Source organism: Bufo bufo, chromosome 9 (assembly GCF_905171765.1).
Source record: "Bufo bufo chromosome 9, aBufBuf1.1, whole genome shotgun sequence".
Classification (NCBI taxonomy): Eukaryota; Metazoa; Chordata; class Amphibia; order Anura; family Bufonidae; genus Bufo; species Bufo bufo.
In genome coordinates this window covers 171921181-171940879 of record NC_053397.1, presented here as the reverse complement: position 1 = coordinate 171940879, position 19699 = coordinate 171921181, and the positions used below count along the sequence as shown (strand labels likewise).

The 19699-nt window shown below is 43.0% G+C and overlaps 1 protein-coding gene across 1 annotated transcript in view; it reads left to right on the top strand.

The window, feature by feature from the left end:
• The first annotated feature begins 7758 nt into the window (after positions 1-7758).
• SFMBT1 (Scm like with four mbt domains 1) overlaps positions 7759-19699 on the top strand; it is a 134952-nt gene continuing 123011 nt past the window's right edge. The window contains exon 1 of the mRNA XM_040407409.1: positions 7759-7863. The gene's annotated coding sequence lies outside the window, so the exon portion shown is untranslated. The remainder of the gene's footprint in view (positions 7864-19699) is intronic.

Sequence of the window (19699 nt, the reverse complement as noted above, 5' to 3'; positions counted from 1 at the left end):
TGTCGCACTGCAACATGCGACATGCTGCGACTGCGACAGTCACAAAAAATCCATTCAAGATAGATTTTTTTGCAACTGTCGCAGTCGCAGCCGCAGCATGTCGCATGTTGCAGTGCGACACCATAGACTACCATTATAAAAATTGTCACGCGACATTGGTGCAACAAAATGTCGTGCGACAAATGTTGCAGTGTAGTTGTGCCCTATCTGTCGCGCTACAAATGTCATCGTGTAGACGAAGCTTCCTTCACACACTTGTCTGCAGTATTTTTTTTGGCTGGAGAGTAAAAATGTATTTTGGGTGGTGCTTTTTTTATTCACACATTTTTTAATATGTGTTTCTTTATTTTCTACTGTAAATCCTATGGAAAACTGTCTGAAAGAAATGCCACACTAAGAGCTTGCTGCATTTAAAAAAAAGGGCATGGACCCAAAAAACACCATGGGTATAGCCACATAACGCAGAATTTCTGCATGTGTTACATGTGTATCTGTCACTGATTAAACTGTGGAATTATCGATGATTTCACTTTGTGCATTGCATTTCTTAGGCCCCTTTCACACGAGCGAGTTTTCAGCGCGGGTGCAATGCGTGACGTGAACGCATAGTACCCGCACTGAATCCTGACCCATTCATTTCTATGGGTCTGTGTACATGAGTGTTGTTTTTCACGCATCAGTTCTGCGTTGCGTGAAAATCGCAGCATGTTCTATTTTCTGCGTTTTTCACGCAGCCCTGGCCCCATAGAAGTGAATGGGGCTGCGTCAAAAACGCATAGCATCCGCAAACAAGTGCGGGTCCGATGCGTTTTTCACTGATGGTTGCTAAGAGATGTTGTTTGTAAACCTTCCGTTTTTTATCACTTGTGCGTTGCGTGAAAATCGCAGCATGCTCTATACTGTGCGTTTTTCACGCAAAGCAGGCCCCATAGAAGTGAATGGGGTTGCGTGAAAATCGCAAGCATCCGCAAGCAAGTGCGGATGCGGTGCGATTTTCATGCACGGTTGCTAGGAGACGATCGGGATGGAGACCTGATCATTATTATTTTCCCTTATAACATGGTTATAAGGGAAAATAATAGTATTCTGAATACAGAATGCATAGTAAACTAGCGCTGGAGAGGTTAAAAAAATAAATAAAAATAATTTAACTCACCTTAGTCCAATTGATCGCGAAGCCCGGCATCTCCTTCTGTCTCCTTTGCTGAACAGGACCTGTGGTGAGCATTAATTACAGGTAAAGGACCTTTGGTGACGTCACTCCGGTCATCACATGATCCATCACATGATCTTTTACCATGGTGATGGATCATGTGATGACCGGAGTGACGTCACCAAAGGTCCTTTACCTGTAATTAATGCTCACCACAGGTCCTGTTCAGCAAAGGAGACAGAAGGAGATGCCGGGCTACGCGATCAAGTGGACTAAGGTGAGTTAAATTATTATTATTATTTTTTTAACCCCTCCAGCGCTAGTTTACTATGCATTCTGTATTCAGAATGCTATTATTTTCCCTTATAACTATGTTATAAGGGGAAATAATACAATCTACAGAACACCGATCCCAAGCCCGAACTTCTGTGAAGAAGTTCGGGTTTGGGTACCAAACATGCACGATTTTTCTCACGCGAGTGCAAAACGCATTACAATGTTTTGCACTCGCGCGGAAAAATTGCGCAACGCACCCGCACATTTTCCCGCAACGCCCGTGTGAACCCAGCCTTAAAGTCTCATCCACTTTGCAAGTACTGTAAATGCTGGGGGTATTCTGCACACAAATCCACCTCGGCACTTCAGTCTTGTATGAACGTCCCCAATAGTGAAGAAAAATGTCACAAAAAATGCACTATTAGTACTGAATTTTATATTTACCCATTGACTTTCTGCTATCAACCTGCTGCAGTATAAAAAGAAAAAAATGCATTTTTTCCTCCTAAAAACTCTATCTGTGAAACTACCCCTAGGGTATGGCGACATGTGTTCCGTGACATCTTATCGGATTTATGTCGGACTGTCTTGTCGCAGTTGCTGCAGGTCGTATGTCACATTGCGACACCATTAACTATAATTACAAAAAATGACACGCAACTTTTCGTCGACAAGAATTTGCTCAACACGTGTTGCTGTATAGCTGTACCTTTTTTTGTCGCGCAACTCCCTGTCGTGCAACACAAGTCGCCATGTAGCCCTAGCCGTAGGGTGGATTTACACATGGGTTTTTAATGGTGTTTTGCCTTTCTAGCAGCGTTTTTTGCACCTATGTTTTTGGTGCGTTTTTTTTTGTGTGCCGTAAAAAAAACAAAACAGCTCCAGATAATAGCTGTTGGAAATATGAATTGAAGGACACACAAGTGTGTGAGTTATTTTATTTTGGTGCTGCTTTTTGGAGGTTTTTTCTGATGTTTTCACATCACTATGGGGAATAAAATGCAGGAAAAGAAAAAACCACCCAGTCCTTTAGAAAGAATACTACAAACGGTTTTCTTAGTGGTAAAAAAAACACCAGTGCAAATTCATTTCTATAGGGACCCTAAGGCCCCTTTCACATGGGCGTTCCGGATTTTCTCCGTATGCGTTGCGTGTGCATTGCAGGAAAACCGCACGAGTAGGCACGCAATTGCAGTCAGTTTTGACTGGGATTGCGTTCCGATGTTCCGTTTTTATCGCGCAGGTGCAATGCGTTTTGCACGCGCGTGATAAAAAACTGAATGTGGTACCCAGACCCCGAACCCGGACTTCTTCACTGAAGTTCGGGTTTCTGTTAGGTGTTCTGTAGATTTTATTATTTTCCCTTATAACATGGTTATAAGGGAAAATAATAGCATTCTTAATACAAAATGCATAGTAAAATGTTGCTTGAGGGGTTAAAAAATAAAAAATATATTAACTAACCTCATCCTCTTGTTCGCGCAGCCGGCATGTCTTCTTTCTTCTTCTTTCAGGACCTGCAAAAGGACCTTTCATGACGTAATCTATCTTCATTCAGCAGGACGTGCGCTGACGTCACCGCGCTCACCACGTGGTGAGCGCGGTGACGTCAGCGCACGTCCTGCTGAATGAAGATAGATTACGTCATGAAAGGTCCTTTTGCAGGTCCTGAAAGAAGAAGAAAGAAGACGATGCCGGGTGCGCAAACAAGAGGATGTGGTGAGTTAATTATTATTTTTTTCTTTAAACCCTCAAGCCACATTTTAGTAAGCATTCTGTATTCAGAATGCTATTATTTTCCTTTAGAACCATGTTATAAGGGAAAATAATACAGTAAATTGACTTTTATCAATTTACAAACAACATCTCCTAGCGACCATGCGTGAAAATCGCATTGCATCCGCACTTGCTTGCGGATGCTATGAGATTTTCACGCATCCCCATTCATTTCTATGGGGCCTGCGTTGCGTGAAAAACGCAGAATATAGAACATGCTGCGATTTTCAAGCAACGCACAAGTGATGCGTGAAAATCACTGCTCATCTGAACAGCCCCATTGAAGTGAATGGGTCCGGATTCAGTGCCGGTGCAATGCGTTCACCTCACACATTGCACCCGCGCCGAATTCTCGCCCTTGTGAAAGGGGCCTAAGACAACCTGCACATGATGCAGGTTAAGCCTCATTCACATGTCCATGTCCGTGATGTAACTGTGAAGATGTCCGTGAAGGATCCGAATTTGGTCCGTGTGACCGTTTTTTGCTCTCCGTGTGTCATCCATATTTCACGGATACTGCACAATTCTAAAATAATTTTCATTGCATCTCCTCCTAAGGCCCCCTTCACACGAGCGAGTTTTTCGCACGGTTGAAATGCGTGACGTGAACGCATAGCACCCGCACTGAATCCTGACCCATTCATTTCAATGGGTCTGTGTACATGAGCGTTTTTTTCACGCATCAGTTCTGCATTGCCTGATAAACGCAGCATGTTCTATATTCTGTGTTTTTCGAGCAGCCCTGGCCCCATAGAAGTGAATGGGGCTTCAGTGAAAAGCGCATTGCATCCGCAAGCAAGTGCGGATGCAATGCATTTCTCACTGATGGTTGCTAAGAGATGTTGTTTGTAAACCTTCAGTTTTTTATCACGCTTGTAAAAAACGCATCAAAACGCATTGCACAAGCGTGGAAAAAACTGTAATCGCAGACAAAACTGACTGAACTTGCTGGCAAAATGGTGCGAGTTTCACTGAACGCACCCTGAATGCATCTGGAGTCAATCCGTCACACTCGTGTGAAAGAGGCCTAATGGTCTGTGAAATACGGAGGGCATCCATGTCTTTCACGGATCCATAGATTATAATGAACGTGATGTATCCGTGAACATGGACAAAATAGAGCATGTGTCTGTGCTACAAACACAGACCCCCGGACCGTGGTAAACTGATTTGTGAATATAGACATTAAAAACACGTACAGCGCATGTTCGTGAATCACTGACGTGTTAAGGAGACTTGGGCCTCATGCACACGACAGTGTTTTTTCACTGTCAGTGATTTGGCTTCAGTGGTCCGTGTCCGATTTTGCTTCAGTTGTTGTGTTTCCTTGTGTCTTCCTTTTTTTTATCTGACAGGGGGAAAAAAGGAAGGTTAATGAAAAGTGTAATTGTATTGCACCAAAGTCTTGTAGAGAAAAACGGACACGGACACGGATGACATACCAGTTGTGCATCAGTTTTTTTTTTTTGAAGGACCCATTGACTTGAATGGGTCCGTCCTCCGTTTTCCACTGACAAGAATAGAACAGATTATATTTTTTTGATGGACTGGAATCACGGATCACGGACGCGGAGAAAAAACTGAGGACTATCAGTTTTTTTTCACAGCTCCATAGAAATAAATGGGAACTCCGCTAAACTGTGAAAAATGACGGAACGGACGCGGATGCACACAACGGTCGTGTGCATGAGGCCTTTGTCTGCAGTATTTCTGTGCAGATTTTTGTGCAGGAAAATACGTTTCCAGTAAAGTGAATGATATTTGACACGTATTTTTTCTGTGTGGAAATGTTTCTGTGGATTTTTAGTGAGAATTTCATCCTTTGCAATGCAAGGGGTGAGATCGGGGGAAAAACACATCAAAATCCGCAACTTGGTGCAGAAACGCAGAGAAATCAGCATGAAATTCTATGTGGAAATTCTTTGTTTCTCTATATTTATTAATGGTAATTTGTCTAGTCACATAGACTCCTACATTTCATATAAGGCTATGCCCACACGGTCAGGTTTCTTAATGCAGTTTAGGAAGCCAAAATCAGGAGTGGATCATAATAGGAGAGAAACTATAAGGGTCCATTCACACATCTGTGTGTGTTTTGCGGTTCCACAGATCCGCGGATCCGCAAAACACGGACAGCGGCAATGTGTGTTCCGCATTGCCGGCACTAAGAGAATATGCCTAAGAATAGGACATGTTCTATTTTTTTCAGGATCGGAATTGCGGGCCCGGAAGTGCGGGTCCGCAATTCCGGATCGGGGACGCACGTTGTGCGGCCCCATAGAAATGTACGGGTCCGCAATTCCGTTCTGCAAAATGCGGAATGGAATTGCGGATGTGTGAATGGAGCCTAAAGGACACAGACGACTTCTCCTCTTTTTTGAATTCACTCTTGGTTTTGGGTTCCAAAATTACAACAGGAAGCCAGACTGTGTGGCCATTGCCCTTAGGCTACTTTCACACTAGCGTTCGGAGCGGATCCGTCTGATGTTTCATCAGACGGATCCGCTCCGATAATGCAGACGTTTGCATCCGTTCAGAACGGATCCGTCTGCATTATTACTTAGAAAATTTTCTAAGTCTGAAAGTAGCCTGAGCGGATCCGTTCAGACTTTACATTGAAAGTCAATGGGGAACGGATCCGCTTGAAGATTGAGCCATATAGTGTCATCTTCAAGCGGATCCGTCCCCATTGACTTCCATTATAAGTCTGGACGGATCCGCTCGCCTCCGCACGGCCAGGCGGACACCCCAACGCTGCAAGCAGCGTTCAGGTGTCCGCTCACTGAGCGGAGCGGAGGGTGAGCGCTGGCAGGCGGATGCATTCTCAGCGGATCCGCCTCCACTGAGAATGCATTAGGGCCAGACGGATGCGTTCGGGGCCGCTCGTGAGCCCCTTCAAACGGAGCGCACGAGCGGACACCTGAACGCAGGTGTGAAAGTAGCCTTACTAGGCAGATTTTCCATACAGGACCCTGGGGAAGCTGGGTGTCACCATACTGCCAGCTGTAATGGCAGCCATATTCCCAAGAAACATACACAATAAATAAAGGTCTGAATAGGATTTTTCACCACTTGACAGAAGGGGAGAAATCAAGGACCAGCAACCTCTGGCACTCTGAAACTACAACTCCCAGAATCCTTTATTCACTTCTCTGGGAGTTACAAGAACAGCTGAGCATGTTTGCATGCTGGGAGTTGTAGTTTCACAGCAGCTGGAGTGCCAAAGGTTGCTGTTCTCTAACCTAGTGCTTACTTGGGATTTCTTAATTTTTGGGTGAAAAACTTTTTTTTTTAATCTGTTGCTGAATGCAATAAAACATCTTTGTGGACAAGAGGTCATTCACACAGCCGTATTTTTCTTCCATGTGCTATCCGTTTTTAAAAAAAGGACAGCACGCAAACCCACTCAAGTCAATGGGGCTATTCACACATCCGTTTTGTTTTTTTTAGGACGGATACAGGTGTCCGATCCAAGAAGTTCCTATTCTGGTCCATTTCTGGTCATAAAAGCCATTTCTATTGATGGAAGTGGAAAAAAAAAAAAACGTAATGCACACGGAAGCTATCCGTATTTGCAGATGGGAAACTGGACAAGCTCTATGAATGATATATTTAACGTCCCTGAGCAACAATAATAAATGAAGTATATTTAGATAAAACTATAGCACCCCTTTTAGGTTTTCCCCTCATTTGGGTTTCACTTTCATTGTTGTTTTTCACCTCATTTAATATCAAAGCATGGGCCAATATGGAAAGTTTTCATATGGAAGCGGAGCAGTGGTCAAAGCAACCAATCAGATGGCTGCTTTCATTGTCTGAGGGACTTCTCAGAAATGACAGCTGGAATCTGATTGGTTGCTATGGGCAACTGCTCTACTTCTGCACCAGTTCGGAGAAATCTTGCCCAAAGAGCATCCCAGGGCTGCATAGGGAGAGGAGGGATTAGGTCTATACACTTCACCCTACTATTTGCTAAAACCCCCAAAATCACTCGATACTAGTGAATATATTAGTAATTGAGAGCATTATAGGTGCCAAATACACAGCCCCGATGGCACATTTTCATCAATTTCTGGCCAAACAGCCCCATATGTGTATTAATACCCTGACTAAATGCACACACAGAGGAATAATGCAACAATGCAGTATATGCTGATTTATTTTTTATTATTTGTATACTTCAAGTGACAAAATGCGTCCACAGCCGAGAACATTGCAAGGAAATGGCAGTTTTAGCCACAGGAGCTGCTTTCTTTAGGATTCCGTCTAAAAAAGAGAATTTTTGAGCACTTCCTGTGGTTAAAAGATACTTCCAAGGCACCTTACTAGTAAACGACATGTCATTAAAGAAAAAAAAAAAAAGTGCACCCCCAAACACGGTGACTGGAGAACTAGGGGGGAAGAAGAGTTAGAGGAGGGGAAGAGGGGGACAAAATAAAGCTAAAAGGGGGGAAAAAGTGGGTGGAGGAAAAGCGAAAAATGCCCTAAAAAAAATTAAAGAAGGCTGAGAGTGAAGGAGGAGAGCGAGGCGCATGCGCAGTGGCGGCCTCTGGGCCATATTGGAATGAGGCAGTGAGCAGCGGTGGGGGCTGAGGAGCTGAGGGGAGAGAGAGCAGCGCACCGGGCCCGGGGAATCAGCCTGGAAAAAGTCCGGACGGGTAAGAAAAAGCTCTGCAACGGGTCTCCTCAGACAGGGGGGAGTCTGAGCTGTCTGCTGAGGGGCTTTTCCCCCCTCCCCGGGGCTTCTGGGCTTTTTTAAGAGCTTCCTAAGTTTGCAACAATGTATTCCTGTAGGAGGATGTTGTGTATATGTGTGAGCATGGGAGGGGGCAGCTGCACTTTAGCAGTGCATGGATAGCTCCAGATACATGCCTAGCTGTGCCCTCTCCACTCTCTTCTTCTCCAGGACTTTTCTGATCTGATAGAACAATGCATGAAAAAAATAATATATATATTTATATAAATAATAATAATGGGGGAAAAAAACCACCTAGAGATCAACAACTTCATGCAAAGTCAGCAGCTGTAATGCATGGTGTGTATGAGTCCTGGGAATAGTCAGATATTTGGGGGGGGGGTCAGTTCATCCCTCAGGGATTGAGCTCTGTCCTCACAGTCTGTCATCTATTTCTATTACTGACGACTAAAAAAAACCACGCACGTTTAGGCTCTACTATAGGGATCTGCTGGATGACGATACAATGGGGCTTGTTCTTTGAATGCTGTCCTTTTAATGTTAATGATTTAACCCACTCAGTGCCACAATGCAGAACATTACTTCTTGACTGGATTCCCCCCCCCCTTTTTTTTTTCTTTTCTGGTTTTATACAGGCATCCAGCCGGCAGGGAATTGTCGTTCTCCATTTTTCTTTTTTTTTTTTTTTGCAAACCCACATTCCTTTTCTACAAAGATCTTCTTCTTTAATTCTTATTTTTTTATTTTTTTTCCCAATATTAAGCACAGTGACAGGCTGTGTGAATTTCTACAGGGTATTTGTAGGTTGATATTTTTTCCCCAGAAGATTAAAAAAAAATATATATCTATATAAGAAAAAAAGTGGCAGCACCGTCTCTGATGCAAACAATAGCTGGCCCAATACAGGCAAATCCAATAGATAGAAATAAAAAAAAAATGGGCAGCACTCCATGAAGTAAAAAAATACAAAAAACCTTTATTTACCCAAGCAGGACATGCCATATTTCGGCTCTATGCTGGAGCCTTTCTCATAAATTCGGATGACGTCCGTGTCCATTCCGTATTTTCCCCCATAGAACTGGCTATTCTTGTCCGCAATTGCGGACAAGAATAGGACATGTTCTATTTTTTTTTTCCGGAGCCGCAGACCGGAAGATCGGGGGCGCGCTCCGGAAATGCGGATTCGGTGAGAACATAGTGTGCTCTCCGTATCCATAGTGAATGAATGGGTCCGCACCCACGGACGTGGGAATTCATTGGAAAATAATGAAATCTGCAGCTAAAGCCCCAAACATAATTGACATGCTGCGGATTTGGAAATCTGCACGGCAGGTCACTTTCTGTACAGAATAAATCCGCATAGTGTACATGAGATTTGTGTCATCTCATACACTTTGCTGGCACTGTACTACACGGTGGTTTTTCCGCACAGGAATCTGCATGGAAAAACTGCACATATTCCGCAACGTGTGCAGGTGGCCTAATGGTATAGAGTCAGAGAAAAGTGTCTATGGGGACAGCTGTCTAACTTTGCGCCATCTGTAGGATTAGGCCAGTGTTTCTAAACTGCGTGAAAAACCCATTTAAAGGAATGCGCATATTTTAGCATTTTGCTGGGGTGATATTTTTTTAATACCTGGAAAAAAAACTAGTATTGGTGGATTCATTCACTATAATGAGGCAATTGGAGTCCAAACCGGTAAACGTTGGACTCCATTTGACCGGTTTTACGTCTCTTTGTCTATTTATTGCCAGATGACATGGTAGCCTATGATATAAAAAAAAACTGACATAATGCAAGTCAAAAGGTCCAACGTTTAATCATTGATGCAAAAGGATCCAATGAAAGATACGTTTGAGTACTGTCCTCAGCTATTCAGATGTTTTTCCTCAGTGAAGCAGTAAAGTGTGATGTGAACAACCCCTCAAGTCGTCAGCATTTTTTATACAGTCAGGTCCATAAATATTGGGACATCAACACAATTCTAACATTTTTCGGTCTATACACTACCACAATGGATTTGAAATGATACTAACAAGATGTGCTTTAACTGCAGACTGTCAGCTTTAATTTGAGGGTATTTACATCCAAATCAGGTGAACGGTGTAGGAATTACAACAGTTTGCATATGCGCCTCCCACTTGTTAAGGAACCAAAAGTAATGGGACAGAATAATAATCATAAATTTAACTTTCACTTTTTAATACTTGGTTGCAAATCCTTTGCAGTCAATTACAGCCTGAAGTCTGGAACGCATAGACATCTCCAGACGCTGGGTTTCATCCCTGGTGATGCTCTGCCAGGCCTCTACTGCAACTGTCTTCAGTTCCTGCTTGTTCTTGGGGCATTTTCCCTTCAGTTTTGTCTTCAACAAGTGAAATGCATGCTCAATCGGATTCAGGTCAGGTGATTGACTTGGCCATTGCATAACATTCCACTTCTTTCCCTTAAAAAACTTTTTGGTTGCTTTTGCAGTATGCTTTGGGTCATTATCCATCTGCACTGTGAAGCGCCGTCCAATGAGTTCTGAAGCATTTGGCTGAATATGAGCAGATAATATTGCCCGAAACACTTCAGAATTCATCCTGCTGCTTTTGTCAGCAGTCACATCATCAATAAATACAAGAGAACCAGTTCTATTGGCAGCCATACATGCCCACGCCATGACACTACCACCACCATGCTTCACTGATGAGGTGGTATGCTTAGGATCATGAGCAGTTCCTTTCCTTCTCCATACTCTTCTCTTCCCATCACTCTGGTACAAGTTGATCTTGGTCTCATCTGTCCATAGGATGTTGTTCCAGAACTGTAAAGGCTTTTTTAGATGTCGTTTGGCAAACTTTTTTATTTATTTTTTAGTATTTGTTTATTCATTTTCCAGTACAAAATACAAAAATAAAACATTTTGACAATACAATAATCCGGATTCCTTAATACACAATCTGCCAGGACAGTTAATATGATAAAGTACAACAAACAAAAACACAACAAAGCTAGCAAATTGTGTACTCTGTTATGAGGGGTTCCCAAGCTCCCAGTTAAATTTCAATCTATCCAGATTGATTGTCACCCGCATTACGTACAACCCCACCCAATCCCCCCCACCCCCTTGGTGGTCCTCTCGGTGCGCGCCGTTAGTGTTCGTTACTCTCATCTCTCCCCCGCCCCCCCGGCCAACAACTCCACTCATCCGCTACCAGCGGTATGTTCCTCAAACCTCGCAATCCGTGCCAATACATTTTTCCGCTCCATAATGTTCGGAGCTCTTTTTGAACCTCACTCTCTCGCAATAATCACTCTTGCTACCATAAGGCCCCTTATCCAAACCCTTTTTTTCCTTTTATCTCTGATTTAATAATGGGATACTACCTAAGACTGCCACTTCTAGATTACATGGAAGAGATATTAAAGACTCTGCACTTAGAACTTGGAAGACCTCACTCCAATAAAGTTGCACAACTCCATATCATATGCAAATAATCTGCAGATTCTTCTTTACATTTCCAACAGTTTGATTCTCGCTCTTTATAGATCTTACTTAACAATATGGGAGTCATATATGTTCTATGGATAATATTAAAATAAATTAGCCTAAAGTTGCTGGAAATCGTTGTCTTTTTTTATATTTTTATATATATTCACCCATTCTATTGTGTTTGATCCTATATCCTTTGCCCATTTTTTTTTCTCACTGTTAAATTTTAGTATTTTCCCCAGACCCTTCCTTATTCTCCTATAGACTTGGGAGATAGTCACCCTTATTGTCGTGTGTTGGTAACAAAAATCTATGAATTCGTGTTTTGTTGTGACAAAATATTCCCTATTTGTGTAGCATCAAATGCATGTTTCAATTGGTGATATCGATACCGGCTCATTAAGTCTAAATTAATTCCAGGACATAATTCTATTAGTGATCTTATTTCCCCATTCTTAACTTTCTGTGATACATAAATAATACCGTATTTTTCCCAATACTTGTGATCTGTGATTAATTGAAATTCACTAATATTACTATTGCACCATAAAGGTGAAAAATGTGAAGTCTTCAAAATTCCTAATATAACTTTTATTTTACTCCAAACCAAGTCAACCATTCGACATATTGGGCATTTTTTCCCTTTATTTTTAATAAATCCAATCTCCAATATACTAAATATGTTGTATTTTGGGCCGTTAAAGCCCTTTACTAGAAACTCCTAATCTGGCATTCCTGTTTTTGAGGCTCACCAATGGTTTACATCTTGTGGTGAACCCTCTGTATTCACTCTGGTGAAGTCTTCTCTTGATTGTTGACTTTGACACACATACACCTACCTGTCTGGAGAGAACGGAAACGGAAACACAACGGAAACAAAAAACGGAACAGATCCGTGAAAAACGGACCGCAAAACACTGAAAAAGCCATACGGTCATGTGAAAGAGGCCTTATTGTATTCTTCCGTTTTCCGTTTGCGAAACCAAAACGGAAAAACAGAACGGAAGCAGAAACACTACTGAAACAAAAAACTGAAAAACGGACCGTAAAATACAGAAAAAGGCCGTATACTTTTTCAGTATTTTGTGGTCCGCAAAAAACGGATCCGCAAAAAATACAGATGACATCCGTGTGCATTTAGTTTTTTGCGGAACGAAACAGCTGGCCCCTGATAGAACAGTACTATCCTTGTCCGTTATACGGACAATAATAGGACATGTTCTATCTTGGAACGGAAATACGGAAACGGAAGGCATACGGAGTACCTTCAGGTTTTTTTTGCGGATCCATTGAAATGAATGGTTCCGTATACGGAACGCAAAAACGGAACGTAAACGGAAAAAAAAACTTTTGTGTACAAGAGGCCAAAGCTATACGGTTGTGTGAAAGAGGCCTAAGGCCCCTTTCACACGAGCAAGTTTTCCGCGCAGGTGCAATGCGTGACGTGAACGCATAGTACCCGCACTGAATCCTGACCCTTTCATTTCAATGGGTCTGTGTACATGAGCGTTTTTTTTCTCACGCATCAGTTCTGAAAAACGCAGCATGTTCTATATTCTGTGAATGGGGCTTCATTGAAAAACGCATTGCATCCGCAATGCAATGCGTTTTTCACTGATGGTTGCTAGGAGATGTTGTTTGTAAACCTTCAGTTTTTTATCACACGTGTGAAAAACGCATCAAAATGCATTGCACCCGCGCGGAAAAAAAAAAGAACTGAACGCAATCGCAGACAAAACTGACTGAACTTGCTTGCAAAATGGTTTCACTGAACGCATCCGGAGCCAATCCATCACACTCGTGTGAAAGAGGCCTAAGGCCTCTTTCACACGGGCGTTGCGGGAAAATGTGCGGGTGCGTTACGGGAACACCCGCGATTTTTCCGCGCGAGTGCAAAACATTGTAATGCGTTTTGCACTCGCGTGAGAAAAATCGCGCATGTTTGGTAGCCGAACTTCTTCACAGAAGTTCGGGCTTGGGATCGGTGTTCTGTAGATTGTATTATTTTCCCTTATAACATGGTTCTGAATACTGAATGCATAGTAAAACAGCGCTGGAGGGGTTAAAAAAAATAGAAAAATAATTTAACTCACCTTAGTCCACTTGATCGCGTAGCCCGGCATCTCCTTCTGTCTTCATCTTAGCTCTGTGCAGCAATAGGACCTGTGGTGATGTCATTCCGGTCATCACATGATCCATCCCCATGGTAAAAGATCATGTGATGGATCATGTGATGACCGGAGTGACGTCACCACGGGTCCTATTGCTGCACAGAGATCAGATGAAGACAGAAGGAGATGCCGGGCTACGCGATCAAGTGGATTAAGGTGAGTTAAATATATATTATTTTTTTTTTAACCCCTCCAGCGCTATTTTACTATGCATTCTGTATTCAGAATGCTATTATTTTCCTTTATAACCATGTTATAAGGGAAAATAATAATGATCGGGTCTCCATCCCGATCGTCTCCTAGCAACCGTGCGTGAAAATCGCACTGCATCCGCACTTGCTTGCGGATGCTTGCGATTTTCACGCAACCCCATTCACTTCTATGGGGCCTGCGTTGCGTGAAAATCACTGCTCATCTGAACAGCCCCATAGAAATGAATGGGTCAGTATTCAGTGCGGGTGCAATGCGTTCAACTCACGCATCGCATCCGCGCAGAATACTCGCCCGTGTGAAAGGGGCCTAAGGCTAATTTCAGACATGTAGAAGCGTGATTTCTCATAGTGAACTCTGCTCCTGTGACAGAACTGCACTGCATTATAATGATTTATAATGCTGTGTGTCTCTGCCCGACCTCCCCTGTAATAATTTGTACTGACGGAATTATACAATACAGTGGAGATTGGGCAGAGACGCACAGGATTAGAAGTCCACACAGGCTTTTGGTGGCGTTTGTGTACTTTTGTGTTTTATGTGTGGTAAAAACACCAACTGTAGATGTTTAGTTGAAGGTCTGTGGAAAATATGAAACACAGGACACACAAGTGTTTTTTTCATTTTTTTTTTTTGTGCTGGTGATGTTTTTTTTTTTTTTTTCTTCAGAAAACCAACATACTGTGTCTTTTGGTATTTTTCAAGCAATTTTTTGTTCAAAAATACTGCTCCAGATGTTACTTTAAAGTCTATTTAGTAAAATATGAGCCGCAGCATATATGTTATTTAAAGAGGACCTTTCACTAGAATAAAACATCTAAACTAACTATACAGACATAGAGAGCGGCGCCCAGGGATCCCCCTGCACTTACTGTTATCCCCGGGCGCCGCTCCGTTCTCCGGTTATAGCCTCCGGTATCTTCATAGTTAGGCTCCACCCAGGGGAACCTGCCGGGGTCTCTTTCTCCCATTTTCACACAAAGTAATTTGCCAATGTGATAATAGGTTGTGAAACATGTAAATAAATGTTTTTTGTTAGCTTTAAAAAAAATGCATGGCCAATTACATAATTGCAAAACCTCTGTAAGGGCACACGCTCCAGATTTTGTTGCAAAATTTTCAGTTCTATTCTTTTCAATGGGGCGGTAAACGCATGGATTTCTGCAAGCTGGATGGAACTGATTTTCAGTCGCAGAAAATTCTGCAGCATTTGAAAGCTTCCTAACGCTACCTGTCTTGCATAAATTCTGCACAAATTTAGGTGCCTATTTCTATGTTTTTCTGCACCAAATCCTTACCAAAAACCATATGTGTTACTTGCTGGGTTTTTTTGTGCAGAATTGATGCAGGTTTGCTGCAGATCTCACCCTTGCAGCAGTACTGTATTGCATGTAGCCTAAGGCCCCTTTCACACGGGCGAGTATTCCGCGCGGATGCGATGCGTGAGTTGAACGCATTGCACCCGCACTGAATCCCGACCCATTCATTTCTATGGGGCTGTGCACATGAGCGGTGATTTTCACGCATCACTTGTGCGTTGCGTGAAAATCGCAGCATGCTCCTCTTTGTGCGTTTTTAACGTAACGCAGGCCCCATAGAAATGAATGGGGTTGCGTTAAAATCGCAAGCATCCGCAAGCAAGTGCGGATGCGGTGCAATTTTCACGCACGGTCGCTAGGAGACAATCGGGATGGGGACCCGATCATTATTATTTTCCCTTATAACATGCATAGTAAAATAGGGCTGGAGGGGTTAAAAAATAATTAGACTCCCCTTAATCCACTTGCTCGCGCAGCCCGGCTTCTCTTCTGTCTCCTTCTTTGCTGATTGCAGGAAAAAAAACTGTGGTGACGTCACTCCGGTCATCACATGGTCCGTCACATGATCTTTTACCATGGTGATGGATCATGTGATGGTCCATGTGATGACCGGAGTGACGTCAACACAGGTCCTTTTCCTGCAATCAGCAAAGAAGGAGACAGAAGAGATGCCGGCTGCGCGAGCAAGTGGATTAAGGTGAGTTAAATTTTATTTTTATTTTTTTAACCCCCCAAGCCCTATTTTACTTTGCATTCTGTATTCAGAATGCTATTATTTTCCCTTATAACCATGTTATAAGGGAAAATAATGCAATCTACAGAACACCGATCCCATGCCCGAACTTCTGTGAAGAAGTTCGGGTTTGGGTACCAAACATGCGCGATTTTTCTCACGCGAATGCAAAACGCATTACAATGTTTTGCACTCGCGTGGAAAAATCGCGCATGTTCCCGCAACGCCCGTGTGAAAGAGGCCTAAGGGTCCTTACACACATGAATTTGCACTAGCTTTTTTTTTTTTACCAGTAAAAAAAATAAAACACCAGTGTAAGGCCTCATGCACACGACCGTTGTGTGTATTGCGGTCCGCAAATCGTGCATCCGCAAAACACGGATGGCGTCCGTGTGTGTTCCGCAATTTGCGAAACGGCACGGACAGCCTTTAATATAACTGCCTATTCTTGTCCGCATAGGACATGTTATTTTTTTTTCGCGGTCCACGGAACAGAGCAACGGATGTCGACAGCACAATGGCCGTGTGCATGAGGCCTAAGCAGAACTTTTTTTAATTGGCCCCTTCTAGTTTTGCAGCACTTCTTGTGTTGTGACATGAAGACGCCTGATCAAGCTGAGCCACGGCATACAACATTTTTGAAGAGAAGCGAGAATGACAAAAAAGCCACCTAATTAACAAAAACGGCAGGAACAAAAAAAAACTTCGTGTCCCGCATCAAATTTCCCAAGATGTGGTGCAAAAAAGAAAAAAAAGTGTGAAAGCACCTATGTGTTTTTCTTAAAATTCCTAAACCTCAAACTTTGGCCTCATGCACACGGCAGTATTTTTTCATGATCCGCAAAACGGGGTTCCGTTGTTCCGTGATCCGTGTCTGTTTTTTTTTTTCCGTGTGTCTTCCTTGATTTTTGGAGAATCACCAGACAAGAAAAGTGAAAAAAAAATCTAAGTCAAGTTTGCCTTGAAAATGATAGGAAAAAAACGGACACGGATCACGGACGCGGATGACAATCTTGTGTGCCTCCGTGTTTTTTCACGGACCCATTGACTTGAATGGGTCCGCGAACCGTTGTCCATCAAAAAAATAGGACAGGTCCTATTTTTTGGAGTGACTGGAAACACTGATCACGGACGCGGATGACAAACGGTGCATTTTCCAAGTTTTCCACGGACCCATTGAAAGTCAATGGGTCCGCAGAAAATCACGGAAGACTGAACAACGGACACGGATGCACACAACGGTCGTGTGCATGAGGCCTAAAATAATTGATTTTGTCAGTGTGAATGATCCCTAACTATTAATTTGCTGCTTTGACGGACTAAAATGGATACTTTAGGAAAAAATGAGTTCCAGGGAAAAGTGGAAGAGATTTCAGGTCTCATTTCTCCGAAGTCATTTGGAAAGTGCAAACAGCCATCTGATTGTCATGGATAAGAACTTGACTTTTTCTTTTCCTTTCCTATTGTATGAATTTTTTTTTCTTTTTAATCATATTCTCATTATTAAAGCTAGGGCTACACAGCGACATGTGGGGCCGAAAAGTCGCGCAACATTTTTTAGAATGGGTTAATAGTGTCCATGCGACATGCTTCAACTGTGACACGACGGTCGCAAAAAAATCATCAAAGTTGGATTTTTGTCACATGACATTGGTGCGACACATATTGCAGTGTAGTTGTTCCCTTTTTGTCACTCGACTTAGGCCACTTTCACACTCGCGTTTTGGGCAGATTCGTCATGGATCTGCAAAAACGGATCCGTTACAATAATACAACTGCAGGCATCCGTCATAAACGCATCTGTTTGTATTATTTGTAACATAGCCAAGACGGATCGGTCATGAACTCCATTGAAAGTCAATGGGAGACAGATCTGTTTTCTTTTGTGCCAGATTGTGTCGGAGAAAACGGATCCGTCCCCATTGACTTACATTGTGTGCCAGGACGGATCCGCTTGGCTCAGTTTAGTCAAGCGGACAGCAGAACGCCGCAGGCAGCGTTTTGGTGTCCACCTCCAGAGCGGAATGGAGACTGATCGGAGGCAAACTGATGCATTCTGAACGGATCCTTTTCCATTTAGAATGCATTAGGGCAAAACTGATCCGTTGTGGACCGCTTGTGAGAGCCCTGAACGGATCTCGCAAACGGAAAGCCAAAACGGGAGTGTGAAAGTAGCCTTATTGTCGCACGACACGTCGCTGTGTAGCCCTAGACTAATATATGGTTGTGGTGTTGTCTAAAAAAAATAGTGCAATGAAGAATGTAAGAAAAAAAACCTGTGTGGACCCAACTCAAGACCACTTCACATGGCCGTATTTAGATGAGTATTTTACCTCAGTATTGGTGACGGCATGTTCACATCTTTGTTGGAGGCTCTGTCGCAGATTATGCCAAATAGCAGCAGACAAAAAAGTCCTACATGCAGGACTTTTTTTCCGCTGAAAAAGCAGACACCTGAACGGAAACCAAACTGACCCCATTATAGTCAGTGGGGTCTTTTCGGCTCCATTGGTTTCTCTGCCGAATCGGGCATTTCTGTCCTTTTCATTTTCCTGCTTTTCTAATGGAACAGAACAGCTGAAATAACTAGCACATATGTGAACATGGCCCAAGCCCAAACTATGACTAGGTCCAAAGCACGGAGGTGGTACAAATGTTTCCATTAGGCCTCTTTTAGAGGGACGTAGTCACAAATCCCAGACTGACCACAGGTCTAATTACCCAAATTTAGGGCTCATGCACACGAACGTTGTGCGTCTGTTCCGTGCATTAGGGACCGCAATTTGCAGTCCTCAATGCACGGGCAGCGTCCGTGTGGCGGCCGGGAAGGATTTAGACCCGTTCAACTTGAATGGGTCTGTGATCTGTCCACACTGGAAAAAAATAGAACAAGTTCTATTTTTTTGCGGTGCGGAGGAATGACCAAAATCACCATGGAAGCACTCTGTAGTGCTTCTGTGGGGTTCCGATCCGTGCTTCTGTTCCGTATCTCCGTGATTGCAGACCCATTCAAGTGAATGGGTCCACATCCATGATGCAGAGAGCACACAGGCCGGTGCCCGTGTATTGCAGACCTGCCGTATGCGGGCCGCAATACGGCCACGGGCACACAACGTTCTTGTGCATGAGGCCTAAGGATGCTTCCACAGACAGTTTTCTGTGGTGCATTTCTGGACCAAAAAAGCTTGTCTTCTTAGTTTTTTGTTTTTGAGGTGTTCTTCCCCATGTAGTATGTTTTACCAGGGGGCTTATTTAATGGTATTTTTTGTATGTTTTTCTTTTAATAGGAAAGTATATACCCCCCCCCCCTTTCCAGACACAGAGCATGCTGATACTGCAAAAAAATAAAAGGAAAACACCACTGACCCTAAAAATTCTGCCTAATATTTATAGAATACAGTTGTAGAATTTTTGATGTTTTTCTTTTTCATTTCGGCAGTACTGTGCCACTCAAAAATACAAAATCTTGTCCTTCTCAACACAGAGAGATTACACTCCTCTATAGGTAGGCATCCTTTTGTTAGTTTACTTGTGCTGAGAGGTTGTCCACCAGTAAAACAGTAGTTGTAGAATTTAGGATGACACCTCTATTGTTCTTTTCATAGACCTTGATAAAATGGCCACAAAATAGCATAGCACTTAGGCCTCCTGCACACGACCGTATGGCTTTTTCAGTGTTTTGCGGTCCATTTTTCACGGATCCGTTGTTCCGTTTTTTGTTTCCGTTGTGTTTCCGTTCCGTTTTTCCGTATGGCATATGCAGTAATTACATAGATAAAATTGGGCTGGGCATAACATTTTCAATAGATGGTTCCGCAAAAAACGGAATGGAAACGGAAGACATACGGATGCATTTCCGTATGTGGTCCGTTGTTTTGCGGACCCA